Source organism: Pelobates fuscus, chromosome 10 (genome assembly GCF_036172605.1).
Source record: "Pelobates fuscus isolate aPelFus1 chromosome 10, aPelFus1.pri, whole genome shotgun sequence".
Lineage (NCBI taxonomy): Eukaryota > Metazoa > Chordata > Amphibia > Anura > Pelobatidae > Pelobates > Pelobates fuscus.
This window is the reverse complement of record NC_086326.1, coordinates 118963864-118981897: the sequence shown is the minus strand read 5'-3', so window position 1 is coordinate 118981897 and position 18034 is coordinate 118963864. Positions and strand designations below refer to the sequence as shown.

The 18034-nt window shown below is 42.6% G+C and overlaps 1 pseudogene; it reads right to left on the bottom strand.

Annotated features, from left to right (window-relative positions):
• The window catches only part of LOC134575507 (S-adenosylmethionine synthase-like), a 67834-nt pseudogene extending 51649 nt beyond the window's left edge, over positions 1-16185 (bottom strand).
• Positions 16186-18034: the final 1849 nt, after the last annotated feature.

Sequence of the window (18034 nt, the reverse complement as noted above, 5' to 3'; positions counted from 1 at the left end):
CAGGGTTAAATATAGTGCTAGCAAATTAAATTCCCTGAACTTTCGGTCTGGGTTGTCAGGCAGGTCCTTCAAAGTGTAATTAATAAAATGACCTAATTATTTAAATATATACATAGAATTATTATATATATATATATATATACAGTGGCGTACATACCAGGGTCGCAGGGGTCGCGGCTGCGACCCGGTATGTAGCCACTGGGCCAGCCTCTTCTCCTGGGGGGCCCTAGAGCCGGCCACCTCCGGGCCCCCCCGAGGCTGGCCCTGCTGCCACCCAGCTGGCCGGTCCTGCGGGCGCGCGAGGGAGCACTCTCCCCTGAGTGCTTCCTCTTCAGCTCCCTCGCGCACCGCGTAGAGATGCCGGCGCCGGAAGATGACGTCATCTTCCGGCGCCGGTATCAGTACGCGGCGCGCGAGGGAGCTGAAGAGGAAGCACTCAGGGGAGAGTGCTCCCTCGCGCGCCCGCCAGCCTGACTGCCCGCCGGGTGACCGGACCCCCAGGAGCCCAGCAGCACCACTGGACCCCAGGGAATCCCCTCAGCACTCCAAAAGGTAAGGAGGCTGGGGGGATTAAATACAAAAAAACGTTAGTGTGAGTGTGTGTGTGTGTTAGTGTGTGTTAGTGTGAGTGTGTGTGTTAGTGTTTGTGTCTGCTAGTGAGTGTCAGTGAGTGTGTTACTGTGTGTGTCTGTTACTGTGTGTGTTTGTGTGTGTGTTAGAGTGTGTGTGTGTGTCTGCTAGTGTCAGTGAGTGAGTGTGTGTCTGCTAGTGAGTGTCAGTGATTGTGTTACTGTGTGTGTCTGTTACTGAGTGTGTTTGTGTGTGTGTGTTAGTGAGTCTGTTTGATGTCTGTTAGTGAGTGTGTGTTTGTCAGTGAGAGTGTATGTTTTGTAAGTGAGTGTGTATGTATGTCTGTCGCTGAGTGTGTCTCTGTCAGTAAATGTGTGTGTCTGTTAGCTAGTGTGTATGCGTCTGTTCGTGAGAGTGTGTGTGTGTCTTCAGCACTTACCTTTCTCCAGCGCCGGACTCCCTTGGCGCAGGGGAACCCTCCGCCTCTCAGCTCCGAATGCGCATGCGCGGCCGCGCTCTTGCCGCGCACGCATTCAAACCGCCCATAGGAAAGCATTACTCAATGCTTTTCTATGGGCGTTCAGTGTCTTAGAATCGCGGAAGCGCCTCTAGCGGCTGTCAGTGAGACAGCCACTAGAGGCTGGATTAACCCTCAGTGAAACATAGCAGTTTCTCTGAAACTGCTATGTTTTCAGCTGCAGGGTTAAAACCAGAGGGACCTGACACCCAGACCACTTCATTGAGCTGATGTGATCTGGGTGTCTGTAGTGGTCCTTTAAGTGTGTGCATCTGTATGCACTGGCGTACATACCGCGGTCGCAGGGTTCGCAGCCCTGCAACCCCTGCGACCAGGTGCCCGCCGCAATGTGTTGCGGCCCCGGTCCGCCAGAGTAAGCGCGGGCGGTTGGGGGGGGCCCACGGATCAATTTTCGCACCGGGGCCCCATGGGTCATGTGTACGCCACTGTATATATATACGTGTGTATATATATATATAAATATATATATATATATGTATATAATTTTAAAAAATTATTTTTATTTATATATAGTTATATATAAGTGATATATACATATAAACTTTTGTATATAGATATATATATTATTTCGTTCTACACGTATTTTGATATCAATATATATATATATTTGTGTACGGCACATTCCGAGGACGTAAGGAAAACAGGGTTAAAATAAGTAGTTCCTTAATAGCAAGTCAGTTGAGGTGTGCCGAAACTGACGTAAGGTTAGGCCTGTAAAAGAGGGCCCACCTAGGTAAAATGATAAAATTGAGGGTGCGGTGGGAGGGGCACTTCCGAGATCGTCGAAGACAGGTAAGCAGGGGCTCACCGGGTTTAAATAGGGAACTTAAGTGCCTCCCACAATTACAGGCCAAGCCTTCTATTTGTGTACGGCACATTCCGAGGACGTAAGGAAAACATGGTTAAAATAAGTAGTTCCTTAATAGCAAGTCAGTTGAGGTGTGCCGAAACTGACGTAAGGTTAGGCCTGTAAAAGAGGGCAAAAATAAGAACCATTAAGACAAAAATGCGTTTATTAAGCGATACATCATTTAGTCATACCACAGAAAGCCAGCCTTATCTCTTTCTCTGGATTGGGGATGTATCTGTTGTATGCGGATGATTTCCACCTCCCCATATTTTTAATTATGTGTGTTGGTACATGATTACTTGAGGCAGCTGTGGCTGCTCCAATGCGAAAAGAATGGCCCGAAAATGAACGTGGGTTTTGTCCCACCCGGAGTAAAAGGGTGCGTATGTAAAGCATGAAGATTTTAGTGGTTAGGGGTTTCCCTAGTATAGCTAGAATTGGGCAATCGGGAACGGAATTAGCTTGGGATGCTACTAGTTTATCCAAAACACTGACGGGACACCATTTGGTCGAAGTGGGATAAAAGTTAATTTCCACTGGTGGGCCTGTTTGGCTTGTTTTGGTACGAGTAACGGACAACGTGTAGTGGTCTAGTTTTTTAACTAAGTGTTTCTTTTGGAGGCACGAGCTGAAGTCAGATGCTCTCTCTACAGTGAACTCTCTGGGTCTCAAGAAACCATAAAAGGCTAAATAAGCCGCTGATTTGATAACGAGGTTTGTGATATGTTCGAAAGGGGACGTGTCGAGTATATCGGATATATTCTTAAATAGCTTACTATCTATGGGAAGGCGTTTAGTGGGTATGTGTACTGACAAATTATGAATGCCTTTGAGGACACTTTTAATAGGGTAGGAAGTTAGGAAAGGAGACTTGTTGGGAAAGGAGGTTAACATGTAGTGTTGGACTCCCGTTAAGTAGAGTTTGATTGTGTTGTAAGCTAGATTAAGAGAAAAGTGGCAAAAAGTTGTGAAAGCAACCATAGTTTCAACAGAAAAAACATTTATTATACAGTAATTACGAACAAAACACATAAACAGTTCATATGCTCTGTGATAAGCTTTCCTTGTGTTAAGGGATAAACCCGCCTGAGCAAGCGTGCCGCTTAGATGTAAGAGAGAGCTTAACGCATTACCAGGTCTTCGAACTTTGGCGGTACCCTGGGTCGCTGGGTAGCCGTTGGATGCAGTCTGAAGAACTCCTGCAAATTGAATCGTGACAGAGCATCAGCGGCAGTATTTTGTATACCTGGGACGTGAACACAGGAAATGCAGAACTGGAGATTAGCTGCTAGCCAAGTGAGTCTCCTGACCAGGTTCATGATCGTGAGGGACTGAGAGCGGCCCTTGTTAATGATGTTACAGGTAGCTAAGTTATCACAAAAACACCTGACTGACTGCCCCCTCCACTCTACCCCCCACGTGAATGCTGCTGCTACGATAGGGTAGATCTCGAAAAGTGAGGAGGTGGTACTGAAACTCTCGAGTGATGTGGTTTCGATCGGCCAGGAGTCGTAAAGCCATTCGTCGCCAAATATGGCCGCATAACCAATGGCACCTGAAGCGTCAGTCCAGAGTACTGGGGAATCATCGGAAACGGGGGGAACAAACAGCGACCTGCCATTCCACGAGGAAAGGAACAGCTGCCACATTCTTAGATCAGCTGTAGCTGACTCGTCTAAGGGTGTAGTGGAGTCATCGTCAGGGAGACCGTGCAAAAGTGAAAGGATTCTGGAAATGAAAGACCTACCCTGTGGAATTATTCTCATGGCGAAATTAAGTGAACCTAAAAGTGACTGTAACTGTTTCCTGGTGCAAGTGCCTTGTGACATGCAGGTGCTAATGTAAGACAGAATTCGGTCTACCTTCTCCTGGGGCAGGCTGGCGTGCATGGTGACAGAATTGAGTGTAATCCCCAGGAAAGTAATCTCAGTTTTGGGACCTTCAGTTTTGTCCTGGGCTACGGGGACACCTAAATCTTTGAAGAGAGTGAGCATGTGATTCAGGCTGCGTGGAGTGCAGTGGTGTGGTTCGATAGTGAGGAAGTCGTCTAAATAATGAATGACAACTGGACATCTGCAGAAGTTCAGGAGAAGCCAAGTCAATGTTTCGGCGAACAGGTCAAATAACTTGGGGCTACTTTTGGAGCCGAAAGTAAGCCTGGTAGCGAAATAGTAGTTGTCTTGCCACTTAACTCCATGCAGATGCCAGAGTGATTGATGAATGGGAAGTAACTTGAAGGCGTTAGTAATATCTGACTTACTTAACCAGGCCGCCTTCCCGGAGTTAATAATAGCTTGAATGGCATCATCAATTCTGGCGTACTGAAGAGAAAAATCTTCTGACGGGATTAGTGCATTCAGGCTAGGTGTGGGAGAGGCGTGTGGTGCAGAAAAGTCAATAATTAGTCTCTTTTTGTTGTTAAACTTCCCAGTGGCGATACCTAAAGGGTTAGTTCTCCATGAGGAGAAAGGAGGAGTAGTGAAAGGGCCTAGCATGAAGCCGTTATCTACTTCTTCTGTAAGAGTTGTTGTATGGTGTCGGGGTCTGTGAGAGCTGACTGAAGGTTGGGGCATTCCAAGGTGCCTGAGGGGAGAGAGACAAAGCCTGTGTGAAACCCGTGAGTGAACCCTGACGTGAGAAATTCCACCAGATGTAAAGAAGGATGATTAGACAGGTAACGTTGCAAAACCGGTACGTTTATTGGAGTGGATGCCTTTTTAGGGTACAATTTGTTAGGGCACATTGTCTTGGCATGTGCCCTGAAACAAAGCGAGCACACATGCAGCAGTCTACAAGCACTATAACTACAACCCCCAGCATTAAAATTATTGCAGACCTGAGCTTTGCCCAAGAACACGATTGGCCTGCCTAACTTGTCTCTTATATCCTTCTGGTTAGAGGTGGACTGAAAATCGGAGTTGGCGTTACTGGTAGAGGGGATAGCTACATTTTCGGGACAGAAATTAATCGAGTGAGCTGCAGACGAGCATATGGCACAGGAAGGGGTTTTGAGACCTGCGAAATGCATAAGAAATAATTCCGTGTCTAGCTGTCCCCAGTCCGTGACTGTATTATACTGAGACAATGAAGCAGCTGACCTGGAGGAGAACGACTTGTGATAGTCGTAAAAGGCAAAGCCCCCGTACTTATAAGCTAGCTCTATCACCTTGTGTAGATATACGTCTAACTCCTCTCTGCGGAGGGGAAAAGCTGTACAGATAACGTCTCTGTACAGACCAAATGCCAAGACAAACTCGGGAATGTTAAGTTTCCTATTCAACCTAGGATCTCTGGCCCTCATTACTACTGATAGATCCTCAAACGTGTACGCCCTGTTCTCTACCACGTCTTGAGCCGCTATCAGTAGTGAGGCCAAGTTGACATCCTTTCCTTCTATGATGTCACGTCTCAGAGTCTGCGGTATTAGGTGAATAGGATTGATAACGTTAGTGGCTTTCTTCGCCTGTAGAGGGTTATCGTTACCTCTTGGGGCGGGCGTGGGTTGGGCAACCGGCCCGGGAAGCTCGGGGACTGTAGGAACATTATTGGCTTCCAGGTTATCCAATCTATTATTAATAGTGGCAACTGAGGACACTAAGGAGGCCATCATGGCGTGTAACTCAGCCAGGCTATTAAGTACGTTAACCTCCGAACTGGGGCCAGGCCTTTCGTTATCCTCAGTAGAGTTCAACAAACGAAAAAGTTCATTTTTCCTGGCTGAAGCTGGATAAGGGATATTCCTCTTTTTGAGTTCAGCGGTAATCTTAGGGATAGTCCAGGAGCGATAGCTGGAAGCTGGACTTGGAGGGATTGGTTGCCTTCTCTGCGTGCCCGACCTGAGAGGGGTGCTGGTAACCGACAGATTGTCCTCTAGTACCGAAGCGTTGGACATTCTAAGGGGGGCAGAGAGGATGAGTTAGTACTGAAATGTGAATAGCTGGAGGGACCCCGCTTACTAGATTAGTGCCCATAGGCGAAATTGTATTAACTAGCTTACGTTGGTGGCAGATGAGGCCCTAACTATTTGCCAAGTGGCTATGAGAGGCACTATCTATGATTTGGCTCGTGGGGCCTTGGTGCCACTGAGGTGGGTGGCGGGGTGTTGGCCTCTCGGTGACACGTAAAAGAAAGTAAAACGTTTGGCCGTGACGGGTGAGGCCCTAACTAAGTTTTGAAGCAAGGCTATAGCTAAGCGTTGGGACGATTGGCCTGAACCTCCGAACGTAAGGGCTGACCTTATGCCTTGCGGGACCACTAACTTATAGGCAAAGAGGCCTATGGGAACATACCTACGTTGGCGGGAGAACTACAACTAGTCCTCAAAACCCCCCCCAGGACACAGAATTAACATACCTGCTGAGGAATGAACACTTTACTTGACCTAATAAAGGACTATTTATCCGGAAGGGAACCAACGGAACTAAAGGGAAAGAAACGTGACCTACTTATGAAACGTACTATTTATTCACAATATACACACAATGACTGGGTGACATAGAGGCCTACCTCTATAACAATGCTGCGAACACGTATACCCGCGAAGGGCCACTTGCGAGAAGTGTCAGTACTAGTAAGGACTATAACAGAAAAATAGGACATAACAGCCATTAAATCAATGTAAATAATATTCCCCCTATTCAATCTATTTATTCTATTTATATCTTTAAGGGGACCATATAAAAGCACTTTAAGACAGAAGTTTAGAATACTGGGCGAGACAACAAATAAAACCGTCTTAACCCCACTTAGAAACGTAACTCTTAAATTATTGCTAACAATGTGAACACTATCCACGAAAATGAAACGGAATGAAGGTATTGCACCAATCTGAACGAAAACGTATGGCAACCCGGTCCGGCTAAACGAGACTACGAGGTGTAAGAGTAACAGAACGTGTTACACTGACCGAGAGAAGCAGGAGCGGAGAAAAGCCGAGCCCGTGAGCGACAGGGCTAAACTTACGTTTTCGATGCCGTCCGTGTAAGGCAAAAGCGTTATACTCACAAATACAGCCGCAGAGCGTTTGAACCGGGCTGCCGGCGGGCGGGAAAACTGACGTCACTGATCTGTGACCCGGAAGTACACTGAAGCACTTCCGAGATCGTCGAAGACAGGTAAGCAGGGGCTCACCGGGTTTAAATAGGGAACTTAAGTGCCTCCCACAATTACAGGCCAAGCCTTCTATATATTCATTTTAAAATACAGTTAGAACGAAATTACACTTGTATATATATTTTTTATTTATTTATTTTTTATTATTTTTTAAATTTGATTTTTTAACGTATTTACATATTTATTTATTTTTTATTATATATAAATATATATATATATATAATGAAAATTATATATATATTTAATCAATATAATTGTAGGTGTATTTTGCTATTAATATATATTTATAATTTTATATATATATATTTATATTAAAATACACGTAAACAGTGTATGTGTATTTATGTGTATTATTATTATTATTATTATTATTGCCATTTATATAGCGCTAACAGATTCCGTAGCACTTTACAATATTATGAGAGGGGATTTAACTATAAATAGGACAATTACAAATAAACTTACAGGAACAATCGGTTGAAGAGGACCCTGCTCAATCGAGCTTACATTCTATAGGAGGTAGGGTGTAAAACACATTAGGACAGGAATTTGCAATCAAATAAGGTGGGCTGCCCTTTAGGAGAGGACAAGTGACAGGTATGTGAGGTAGGGGTTAGTCTTGGAGGCCATAAGCTTTCCGAAAGAGATGGGTTTAAAGGCACTTCTTAAAAGATGCAAAACTAGGTGAGAGTCTGATGGTGGTAGACAGGCTATTCCATAGGAAAGGAGCCGCCCGCGAGAAGTCCTGCAAGCGCGAGTTGGCCGTATGGGTGCGGACAACGGACAGGAGGTGGTCACGGGCAGAGCGGAGAGACCGAGAAGGGACATACCTATGGATCTGTGAGGAGATATAAGAGGGGCTAGAAATGTTCAGTGCTTTATAGGTGTGAGTTAGTACCTTGAATTGACTCCTATAGCATACAGGAAGCCAATGTAAGGACTGGCAGAGGGGTGAGGTGTGAGAGAAACGACTAGAGAGGAAAATCAATCTAGCAGCAGCGTTCATTACGGACTGTAGGGGTGCAGTACGGCTATTGGGAAGACCAATCAGGAGAGGGTTACAATAATCCATGCGGGAAATTACTAGAGCATGGACAAGCGCCTTGGTAGTATCTGGTGCAAGAAAGGGGCGGATGCGGGCTATGTTTTTAAGATGGAATCTACAGGATTTGGCAACATGCTGGATGTGAGGCTCAAAGGTGAGACCAGAGTCAAGTATGACGCCATGACAGCGCGCTTGCAAGGATGGACTGATGTTGGTACCACAAACTTGAAGGGAGAGCGGAAGAGGAGGATCAGTATTAGGAGGAGGAAAGACAAGGAGCTCAGTTTTTGAGAGATTGAGTTTCAGAAAGCAGGAGGACATCCAGTCAGAGATGGAAGAAAGGCAAGCAGTGACACGTTGCAGGACGGCAGGGGAGAGGTCCGGGGAGGAGAAATATAGCTGGGTGTCATCGGCGTACAGGTGGTAGTGGAATCCAAAAGAGGTAATACGTTTGCCAAGAGAGGCAGTACAAAGAGAAAATAGAAGGGCACCAAGGACGGAGCCTTAGGGGACTCCAACCGAGACAGGACGAGGGGAGGAGGTATCATTAGAAAAAGAGACACTGAATGAGCGTTGGGAGAGATAAGAGGAAAGCCACGAGAGGACAGAGTCAAAGAGACCAAGCGATTGAAGAGTTTGATGAAGGAGAGCATGATCAACGGTGTCAAAGGCCGCTGAGAGGTCAAGAAGAATTAGTATGGAGTAGTGGCCTTTGGATTTAGCTGCGATTAGGGCGTTAGTAACTTTGATAAGGGCAGTCTCTGTAGAGTGGAGAGGGTGGAAGCCAGATTGAAGGGGACCAGATTTAAGTTTTTCCAGCTGCTTTGAGGAAAAAGGGAGCAGGGGTATGGGACGGTAGTTAGAGGGGGTGGATGGGTCGAGGGATGTTTTTTTTAATATAGGTATTACAGTGGCATGTTTAAGGTCAGCAGGGACGATGCCAGCGAGCAGTTGAAGATTTGTGTTAAAGAAGGCACGAGACAAGTGGAGAGAGATCTGATAAGGTGAGATGGGACAGGATCGAGTGGGCAAGTGGTGGGGCGAGAGGAGCAAAGAAGAGCAGCCACCTCTTGGTCAGTAGCTGGGGAGAATGTCTGAAGGGTAAGAAAAAAAATGATCTATGTGTGGTTGAGAAACAGAAAGGCAAGGAGGGGAGAATTCTTTCCTTAGTTGTTCAATCTTGTCAGTGAAGTAACATGCAAGTTATCAGCAGTAAGGTTAGTTTGGGGGGTGGCCACAGCAGGGCAAAGAAGAGAATTAAAGGTGTCAAAGAGACGCCTGGGATTGCAGGAACATGAACTAATGAGAGAGGAAAAAAGGACTGTTTGGCAAGGGCAAGGGCTGCACTGTATGAACACAATATGAATCTATAATGGAGAAAGTCTGACTTGGTGCGAGACTTCCTCCAGGAGCGTTCAGCACAACGAGAGCATCTTTGCAGGTAGCGCGTTGATTTAGTATGCCATGGTTGGAGGCGGGTACTCGAGGTACTCGAGGTACTTGTTTGGAGTGGTGCTGCAGCGTTCAAGGCAGATGTAAGAGTAGAATTATATGTGGAGATGGCCAGTGAAGGACAGGAGAGGGAAGGGATGGACAGCAGTCGTGAATCAATGTCAGCTGACAACTGCTGGAGATCAAGAGAATTAAGGTCCCTCCTGAGTTAAGGGGGGTTAGGCTGAGGTTGTTGGGAGAGGGGGTACGCGAGAGCAAATGATAAGAGGTGGTGATCAGAGAGTGGATATGGAGTGTTGCAGATATTAGATACTGTACATGCATAAGTGAATATTAGGGCTAGGGTATTGCCAGCTACATGGGTGAGAGAATTTGCCCACTGCGATAGCCCGAGGGAGGAAGTAATTGAAAGTAGTTTAGTGGCTGCAGAGGTCAAAGGTGGGTTTATAGGAATATTGAAGTCCCTGAGAATTAGGGATGGAATGTTAGAAGAGAGGAAATAGGGTAGCCAGGCAGCAAAGTGGTCAAGGAAGAGAAGAGGGGAACCAGGGGGACGGTAAATAACAGCAATGTTAGCAGAGAAGGGTTTGAAAAGGTGAATTGAATGTATTTCAAATGACGGGAAAGAGAGGGAAGGGGGGGTGGGAAGAGGTTTAAAGGAGCAGTGAGAGGAGAGGAGAAACCCAACACCACCACCTTTACATTCAGAGTTTCTTGGGTTGTGGGTAAGTTGGAGACCACCGAAGGGCAAAGATGCAGGGGTGGCAGTGTCAGAGGGGGAGAGCCAGCTTTCTGTTAAGGCTAGTAAATCTATATGTGTGTATATATATTTACATCATATAAATAATAAATATATATATGATCTAAGTATATATTATTTATTTTTACACTGATTTAACATTTATTATTTTATTTTCAGGCAGCAGGGGGAGTACCTGTCATTACAGGCAGTCCCCCTGCTGGCACTGACATGGACGGAGGGGGACTCCCTGGGCTTCCCAGGTGAGTCCCCATACCGCGATCGCCAGCGTGGGATCGCCGGCGACCGGGTAAGTACATAAGATCGCAGGGCGTTCTATGCCGCCATGCTGCATTTAGAGCCATCAAAATAGGGACGCATAGAACGCCCTGCGGTTTTATGGGGTTAATACTATAATGCATTTTGCTTAGTCCATGGAGAGTACAAGTACAAATCAATGTTTGTATATAATCTTCCAATTAGCTATTCTTTTACCAGTACATAATCTTAAAATGAGTCGCCATGGTTCAACTATCTTTAAGGCAGAAGGGAGATGGCTGCCTGGATTGTGCATGCAATATGAGCATGCTGTACGCATAGCAAAGACTAAAATGAAAAATCTCCTTATCCTGCAACTGAAAGCCATTAGTCAGGCAGAGAAGAGAGATAGTGTGCAAAGTACACACCAAAACGTTTCAATTGGCACAACGTTGTTATGGTGCTTGGAGTGACTCTTTAATGTATATAGATATAGATAGAGAGAGCATTAACAATATCTTTGAAAGATTAGGTAATAATCTATTTAATAGGTAGAAGCAGTTTAGGAAATCAATCTCTGACTAGGTTCCAGGGGTAGTGTTGATAAAGGGAGAGGTAAATCAAACTGTAGTTAAATAGTTTTTTTAAATTGAAAATGCCTCTTTGTATTGATTACCTGAGTTTTGGAGTCTGGTCGGAGCCATGGCAGTTCCCCATTGCGCCTTAACTCTGCTAACTTTGCAATAAGTTTGTGAGCAAGCACAATAGTTAAAGGCATGCACTCCTCTGTCTCGTCTGTTGCATAACCAAACATCAAACCCTGAAAAAGGAAAAAAAATGAATGAGTGGAATATATTCAATAAAGTACGGTAAGTGTTAAACAATAGACCTAAAATAGACCAATAATCGCTTCATTACCAAGCACTGTAAGATCTAATTGAAAATTAAACCATTTATTTTTTCATAGATGCTGTGTGAGTCAAAAGCAGGGGAGGTGTGACCAAACCCACATAAAGACAGTGAGACTGCATGGGCATGATCTATACGCCAAAACCACTTCATAAATCTCAAGTAATTGTGGTGCTTAGTGACCTTTAAAATGAGTGACCAGTGGTTCTGGCAGAGAAATTGGTTCCCATACAGGCTAATGGACTGGTTTATGGACTAAATTGTGTTTTGTCAAAGTACATGAAAGCAAAATCATTTATACACTCTTCTGGAAGTGAAGGCGCTAATGTAGCTTTTAAGAGTAAGAATAATTAGATACCTGATCCCCAGCGCCTATATCCTCTTCTTTACGATCTAAATGAACACCTTGCGCTATATCAGGAGATTGCTGTTCCAGAGCTACAAGAACATTGCATGTCTTATAGTCAAAACCTATTGTAAAAAATGCATGGTTAGAATCTATGAAATAAATCTGTTTGAATGTAATTCATTCATTTAAAAGGTTACACAATTATGCACTGGTTGATATCCTGACATATAGACAAACATATAAATGAGTAACACAGTGTTTCAGAGTAAAAATACTACATGTCATTCTGGGATTTCACTACAGTTTGCAATGCTGTTTCTCTACTTCAAACTGTTAGACCTTTCCCTTTGAGATTATATATATTCATTCAGGAAAGAAAGTCCTAGATGTGGGACTGAAACATCGATCTTTTAATGCATATCCACATATCCAATAAATTGAAGTTTTAATGGAAGACCGTAAGTGCAGCTTTTTCCCCTTCTGATATATATATATATATATATATATGTGTGGGTGTGTGGGTGTTTTTTTTTTTTTGTTGACAGAATTGATAGAAACATAGAATGTGACAGCAGATAAGAACCATTCAGCCCATCTAGTCTGCCCAATATTTTGAAATACTTTTAATTAGTCCCTGGCCTTATCCTACGTCTAGGATAGCCTTATGCCTATCCCACGCATGCTTAAATTCCTTTACTGTGTTAACCTCTACCACTTCAGCTGGAAGGCTACTCCATGTATCCACTACCCTCTCAGTAAAGTAATACTTCCTGATATTATTTTTAAACCTTTGCCCCTCTAATTTAAGACTATGTCCTCTTGTTGTGGTAGTTTTTCTTCTTTTAAATATAGTCTCCTGCTTTACTGTGTTGATTCCCTTAATGCATTTGAATGTTTCTATCATATCCCCCCTGCCTCGTCTTTCCTCCAAGCTATACATGTTAAGATCCTTTAACCTTTCCTGGTAAGTTTTATCCTGCAATCCATGAACCAGCTTAGTAGCCCTTCTCTGAACTCTCTCTAAAGTATCAATATCCTTCTGAAGATACGGTTTCCAGTACTGTGTACAATACTCCAAGTGAGGTCTCACCAGTGTTCTGCACAATGGCATGAGCACTTCCCTCTTTGTACTGCTAATACCTCACCCTATACAACCAAGCATTCTGCTAGCATTTCCTGCTGCTCTATTACATTGTCTGCCTACCTTTAAGTCGTCTGAAATAATTACTCCTAAATCCCTTTCCTCAGATGTTGGGTTTAGTAGGGTATCAAATATAGAGTATCCTATACTCTGCCCTTGGGTTTTTACATCCAAGATGCATTATCTTGCACTTATCCTCATTAAATGTCAGTTGCCACAGCTCTGACCATTTTTTTCTAGTTCACCTAAATCATTTGCCATTTGGCTTATCCCCCCTGGAACATCAACCCTGTTACATAGCTGTGTATCATCAGCAAAAAGACATACCTTACCATCAAGACCTTCTGCAATATCACTAATAAAAATATTAAAGAGAATGGGTCTACGTACAGATCCCTGATGTACCCCACTGGTAACTAGACCTTGCGTCGAATATACTCCATTGACTACAACCCTCTGTTGCCTGTCACTCAGCCACTGCTTAACCCATTCAATAATATTGGAATCCAAACTTAAAGATTGCAGTTTATTGCTGTGCCTTCTATGTGCAACAGTGTCAAAAGCCTTACTGAAATCTAGGTATCAGCACTCCAGAATTGCAGTGAGCAATATCTGGCTCTTAATGACTATCATATCGAGAACATTTGAGTAACACATTTGCTCTTTCTCATTACCTGTTTTCCCATTAACTCTTGTCTCCCGCTATGGGAAACTTTAATATTTAATAAAACTTCAATGACCTGTTATTATTTTAATCTGTTTAAGTTTCTAGTATGCAGATGTTTTTTTTCTTTGCATATATTCTCATGTATGTTTTTTTGAGCCAAGCCCCCCCCCAAAAAAACAGGATATTCCATACAAATGCCTGTGATTCTTTTAATACAAAGAAATTATTCCTCGACGACTAATTATTTACTTTAGTAAAGTCCACTCTAGATTCTATAAGCACTGCATGCAAAATTTAAGCATGTTTAGAATGTGTTAATCTTGCGATCGATGGCTCACACACAAAGAAAAAGACAAAGTCCAAAAGAAAAAGAAGGCTCAGTAAACTAGAAACGTAACCTCTCCCCCATTTATTTCAATCCACAAAATAGGATGTATAAGGTAAATATAGGGGCAGTACATGAAATAGCAAACGCTTGCATGTTTCATGCCCTTTGAACACTTTCACAGATGCTTGTAAATTCGATGTCAAATTTTATATAACTGAAATACTTTGAAAACTATAAAACTTACCTTTTTCAGAATCATCATATCCAATATATTTAATAGTATCTCAAACTACTTTTTGATAATCAACAACAGCCCTTGAAGTGATTTCTCCGCAAAGTAAAACCATTCCAGTTTTGCATACAGTCTCTAGAACGAAAAACATAGTAAATTGTCTAAATAAAGTAGGCTACTATTTACATGATATTTTAATTTCAATTTTTTCCAAGCACTACAAAACACTGGTATGCAAGCTGTAGTGGTGTGCAAGCTGTAGTGATAGGCAAGCTGTAGTGATAGACAAGCTGTAGTGGTATGCAAGCTGTAGTGGTGCGCAAGCTGTAGTGATAGGCAAGCTGTAGTGATAGGCAAGCTGTAGTGGTATGCAAGCTGTAGTGGTGCGCAAGCCGTAGTGATAGGCAAGCTGTAGTGATAGGCACGCTGTAGTGGTATGCAAGCTGTAGTGGTGCGCAAGCTGTAGTGGTAGGCAAGCTGTAGTGGTATGCAAGCTGTAGTGGTGCGCAAGCTGTAGTGATAGGCAAGCTGTAGTGGTATGCAAGCTGTAGTGGTGCGCAAGCTGTAGTGATAGGCAAGCTGTAGTGGTACGCAAGCTGTAGTGGTATGCAAGCTACTTACCACAAGCAACTTTAGCATCTGGGTCCTGCAATATGTGAGCATCAAGAACTGCATCACTGATCTGGTCACATATTTTATCTGAAATGCAAAAAGCATAAAACAGGTTAAAATCTGAAAATAAAATTATCTTATTTACTAGTTAAATTAAAATGAAATCACATTAGTTTATAACATTCATTAAAATACTTGAAACTTAGAAAAAAAAAACAAAAACTGATCAATTTGGCAATGGACCAAAGTTACTCCAAAAAATGTTATTTCATTTTCTGTAGTAACTTTGTTTCAAAATTATAAAATAAAAGTGTCTAGAATATGGAAACTGCCGCCATTTGATTTTTACTAAATGGTGCTAAAGCGGCACTGTCACAGGGGACTTTGCAGAATTTGCAAAGACCCCCAGCGATGCCGTTGCCACTGTGGTTCCGATGGCCAGGAAGCAGGGAAATGAGAGTTCTGCATACCTGAACCAGTTCCTTGTAGGCACGGCCATTTTCTTTGCTTCAGCACCAGGAGCAGACGTCACTGCTGACTCTTGCACGTGCACACAAGTACAGCATTGAGGTCTATGGAGGAACCTGCAAAATATCTCTTGACTGGATTGGAACTTCATTGAAATTCCAACACAGCCAATATGAGTATTTAATAATGATTTTATCTTTATGAAATACACATATTTCAGGGGTGGCAGTGCTGCTTTAAGGCACCTTTTCTCACGCAAGGCATACATACATAAATGATGCATACATTTTATTTATATTATCAATTTATACTATAAAATAATAACTAATGTGGTGATGTAATGCAAGGTATTTGCACTTACATGGGCACACACACTCACAGACACACTCACACTCAAGGACAAAAACAGTCACACTCTCAAACACAGACACACATATATACATTCATACATATTTTTGTCCCACTCCTTGCTGTTTTACCTCTAATAGCAAAAGTGTGAGGGCTATCGATATTCGGCCTGTCATGCGAAACCCGCAATTCTTTTGCTGAGGGGGAGATGGTGGAGCTCCTCTCCCAACTTAGTTTGTGTGCAGCTCCATGATGGAGCAGCATGAGACTACTAAACAAATGCTAAACAAATAACATGTCGTGACGTGGCGACGGTGGCACATCTGGCACTGCTCTCAGAAACCATGCAATGGCATACCTAGCGCAGTGCTGAGGCATACTGGTTGCAGACCACTATTTTAGGGTTTCACAGGTGTAAAAAAAGCATTTATTTCGTATATGTACTATGCATAGTGCGACCAGTTATATAGTCTTACTAGGTCAGGAGTGCCAGCACAATTAATTAACACGTTCAGTAAAACAGTGGAGTACAGTACAATATGTGGTGATTTTACATTTCTTTGCCATATTTATAGCTGAGAGAAAGTGTAAAGAATTTAAGACTTATGCAAGGCATACACTCAGAATTCAGCTTACGAGTCTTAAAGGTCAATATAACTGAACTTTTCCTTTGCTATTGACTACAGCTTCTTTAAGCAGCTACTTTATTCAGTAAATCAAGCTATATATTCTTAAACAAATCTACTTGAGGGTAACAGCCATAATTTGTTCTTTTTAAGAGATACTATATATGTACAAGTGATATTGGTCCAGGAAACATTGTTTCTGGCCCCTAGCTTAGAATCAGGAGCTCACTCCAGACAGCAGAGCAGATCAAAGTCAGAAGTCCATCCAAGATACAGTGTATTACTTAGATTTATTTATGACGCAAAAAGTCATACAAAACATAAAAAGTAAATACAATGTTTTAAGTTGTTTTTGTTTATCACATTCCTAAAGAGCTATGATGTTAAACATTGAATGTTGTCTCGTTGGATCATAGGTGTAGTATACAGGGTTAAGAAGGTGGAGTTTAAAAGGGGTTTTGATTCATTCCAGAAATGCTTAATTTATAGTTCCAATATATTGAATGCAATCGTGCTTTTTTTTTCAGTTAAAATTGTGATTACAAAAAGTTTGAAAACCACTGCTCTACTGCACTGCTCGCAAAGTATTGAGATTTATTCATGAGCAATAAAACATTTTACTAACATACTTCAATTTACATACACAACTAGAAAGAGTGGTGCACATGGTAACAAGTGATTAATAGCTGATTAACTTTCCATCCACCCACCTTCTAAGACCAGGAATAGATGAAAAAACTCATGTATGCATTTTCTATGTGATTTTATAATACTAAAGAAATGTGTGCCACACTCAGGAAACATCTTGTGGAGCCCTGTACTTCCCCACTTTAGTACAGCAATACAATATGAAGATAAAGAGATTTTGTATTAATCCCTTAAGGGCAGCAGCAATTGCAAGTTCTGACCAAAACAAAACCTAGAATTTGAGCTATACGTTAGTTAAATCATAATTTACCTATTTGAATTTGCGCTATATGTCTGTTCAACCGTAATTCACCGCTGTCACATTAAGTGCACCCACACTTATTATATATCATTTTGTTCAGGAGAAACAGGGCTTTCATTTACCATTAACTATTCATAAATGGAACATAATTTATTATGAATAAAATTTAAAAAAATGTGAGAAAATAAGATTTTTTTTTTAAAATTTGACATGACAGGACATTTTAGCTGTGAATGTCATAATACTGCAAAAAAAATGCACATATTTGTAATCAGCAATGTCTCACGAGTACAACAGTACCCCCATTAACAGGTTTTATGGTGTTTTGGAAAATTACAGGGTCAAATATAGCACGTTCCATTTTCAAATTGAAATTTGCCAGATTAGTAATGTTACCTTTGAGACGGTGTGGTAGCCCAGGAATGAGAATTACCCCCATAATGGCATACCATTTGAAAAGGTAGACAACCCAAGGTGTAACGGCTACCCAGATAGAGAGAGGGTTTCTGCCGTTGAAGACGTCCTTTTTCCCTGCAAGCTGCTGTGGAGAAGTAGGCTGATGTAATCCCATCCACGATATCCAGAGTGAGGAGCAGGTTCAGCTGTAAACAGGAGCAGAATAATATTCCCAAATAATCCCCTTTCAAGAACGAGACGAGGCTACGTTTTGAAGGGTCAAGATGAACTGAGGACTGGAACACCCAGCCTGCTTTTTATTAGAAATAGATACACACAGAACACTCCCAGGGGGAGGATGAAAACAACCAATAATACAGATGGTAACACCCCCACGTCTCCTCCCCTCAGATAACTACATAACCCAATTAAAATGTCCACATTT